This window comes from Sinocyclocheilus grahami, unplaced genomic scaffold (genome assembly GCF_001515645.1).
Source record: "Sinocyclocheilus grahami isolate Dianchi unplaced genomic scaffold, SAMN03320097.WGS_v1.1 scaffold1555.1, whole genome shotgun sequence".
Lineage (NCBI taxonomy): Eukaryota > Metazoa > Chordata > Actinopteri > Cypriniformes > Cyprinidae > Sinocyclocheilus > Sinocyclocheilus grahami.
The window spans coordinates 140,830-143,831 of record NW_015506734.1 but is presented as its reverse complement, the minus strand read 5'-3'; the positions used below and the strand labels follow the sequence as shown (position 1 = coordinate 143,831).

Sequence of the window (3,002 nt, the reverse complement as noted above, 5' to 3'; positions counted from 1 at the left end):
TATATATATATATATATATATATATATAGATAGATAGATATATATACCAACCTAAGATCTATGAATTTGATTTCCTTGCAGTTTTAGAGTAAAACATGTTTGACAAAATAAACATTTAATATTCAATTTTAACAGTATTTTTGAGCATTTTTCATAGCAATAAACTTACACTTCTATTTTTTTTATATCACCTAATCTACCAAATGTTTTCTTTAAAAAGGGACAAAAGTTAAGTCTGTGACCCAAAGCATTCAACATTTACTGCATAAATATTATTTAGTACCATAAAATATTAAATAAAAACAATTATCAAACTAAAATATAGTACTTTGTACTCACTCACTGCAGAGTGAGAGAGACATTTACAGCCTAGCGCATTTCACCCAGTCTGCTAGTTTCACTTCTGCTTTAAATAAAGTTGTGTATGCTTGACATTTAAAATAAATGCTGTTTATAGTGAATGCCCTTATCACTTTTGTTTGTTTTATATTTACGATTTAGTTTGAATCCAAATGCATGCGCTAATGGAGCGAACAGCAATCAAGATCATGCAACAGAAGTGCGCGCTCTCGGACTCTCTCTCTCTCTCTCTCTCTCTCTCTCGCTCTCCTTACCGTCAAATAACTTTAGTAACTTGTGCATTGTTTTACTTACTTGCTTTTGGCATATCCGACCGAACTACAAACTTTCCAGTGATGTCTGTGAGATATTCACTCGACAAGTTTGCGCATCTGTGCAGCCACGCGCTCAATCCACTCAGCGCACTCTGCTTATCAGCTCGGGCACATCCTATACTGGCGTGAATATTGAATGTTTAACATTATATTCATTATTTACATGTACTTCATAGACATCTTTAATATCTAATAACTCCATTCTACTCTCTTTTGTTCTGTTTTCAGTGTTTCTTTTTCTGGACACAGCTCTATTCACACGCTGTGTGGTATCGGCTTTTGGTATCGGGGCATTTTTACGAGTACGAGTACGAGTACAGGAGCGCAGTATCGGGCCCGATACCGATACCAGAATCGTTATCGGTGCATCCCTACTTTGCAGGTAGGTTTCTTGAAGCATCTTGCATACGTTATTAAAGTGGTGTTTTGCTGGTGCAGATGAAAAATTGTGTAACATTTGTGAAAGGCTGCATTAATGTTACCTACACAGTTTTTACGTTTGCATTGCAGTTTATCTGCGTACAATCAATCACAGTGTTAACTAAAACAACTCTGTTTTATTCGCTCTCAGAGCGATCGAAGCTGCTGCTAACCAGGTTTTCATGGCCGCCAAGTTATTCGTTCACCTGCTGTCTCAGCGCGAACCGTCGCTGCAGCAGCGCATCCGTGAGCTCCTAACGCTAGCAGACACCGCCGACAGATTCCACAAGAAAACGGTGACGGTGAGCGTGGGCAGCGGGGTGGCCAGCATCGCTGGCAGCATCACCACCATCACTGGCCTGGTCCCTTCACCTTTGGGACGTCCCTCATCGTTACGGCGGTGGGCATCGGTGTGGCGACCGGTGGCGGCATGACGTCAGCTTCAGCAAACATCACCGACATGGTTCACTCCAACACGGACAGAAAGAAGGTGGAGAAGATGATCCAAGATTATCAGCAAGAAATTAAAGTTATTAGAGAATGCCTGGGCTTCCTACAGGTGTGACACATTTATTTATTTATTGACTCTATACTAGCCTATATTCTGTACAAACCAGTCTTTTTTAGTATTATTAATATAATTTTATAGTTTTTATTACTATTTATTTTATACTAGCTGTTTATATTTTATATTTTATTTTTTGTTTTTTATTTAAATTTTAGTTAAAGCTGCAGTCCGTAACTTTTGGCGCTCTAGCGGTTAATAAACAGAACTGTGTGCGTCTAGCAGAGGAACATTGTAGCCGGAGCTACTTCTCTCTGTTTATGTCAATGATGAATCACGCAGATCTGAAATAGTCAGAATATAAAAACGTATTATAGGTGTACCTTAGTGATTCAGGATAAGCCAAAAACACGGTTTTGAAAATGGATTCATGATGCACTCACTCGCATATATTAATTTTGTAAATTTTGAACAGAAAAAAAGTTATGCACTGCAGCTTTAAAGTTTTAGCAATTTTCTTTTGTTTTTTGTCATTTTTTTATTTTATGAATTTTTTTTAGTTGTTTATTGTTTTCATCTTTTTTGTTATTTCTTACAGCATATTTTATTTCCAGTATATTTTCTAACTAGTGTAAATTAGTTATAAATGCCTAGTTCTTTCATGAAACTCTAGATGCGCAGGCTGATGAGTCCTAACTTAACTGATGATATTCACAGCATTAAATGACTTGGCACAAGCTGATTGGTGCATGTTGCATACGCAGCCAATGAGCTTGCTGCTTTACATTTAAATGGCTGGTTAGCATCAGCTTGAGCATTTTGCAGTGCGCTTTCAGAGTTCCTCTGAAACCCTCCACCTTCCCCAGCTCCACCTGTATATATCTGCTATTGGTTATTGTATATGCTATTTATGCAGCAGCAGCAGCATGTCTTAAATTCTCACAGCACCGTATCACTGTATGCATTGGCAGTAGCAAGTTCCTGAAGCAGCAATAATCTACAACTACTGCCGAACCCCCAACTGCACCCCGGGCGCCGCAGCATAAATGGCTGCCCACTGCTCCGGGTGTGTGTTCACAGTGTGTGTGTGTGTTCACTGCTGTGTGTGTGCACTTTGGATGGGTTAAATGCAGAGCACTAATTCCAAGTATGGCTCATACTTGGCCACATGTCACGTCACTTATAACCAACAGCAGCAGCGTAGCAGATCTATTCTGCCAAGACCAAATACATTAACACTGTCATATCCATTACCATGCTGAAATCTTCTGAGAGTTGTCATGATAGAAATAGTATATTTTCTAATCATTCATATACTATCATAGATTTTATTATGTTATCTTTTTTTTATATATATATATATATATATATATATATATATATATATATATATATATATATTT

At 37.7% G+C, this 3,002-nt stretch overlaps 1 pseudogene; it reads left to right on the top strand.

Moving 5' to 3' along the window:
• LOC107571155 (uncharacterized) overlaps positions 1–1,659 on the top strand; it is an 11,168-nt pseudogene extending 9,509 nt beyond the window's left edge.
• Positions 1,660–3,002: the final 1,343 nt, after the last annotated feature.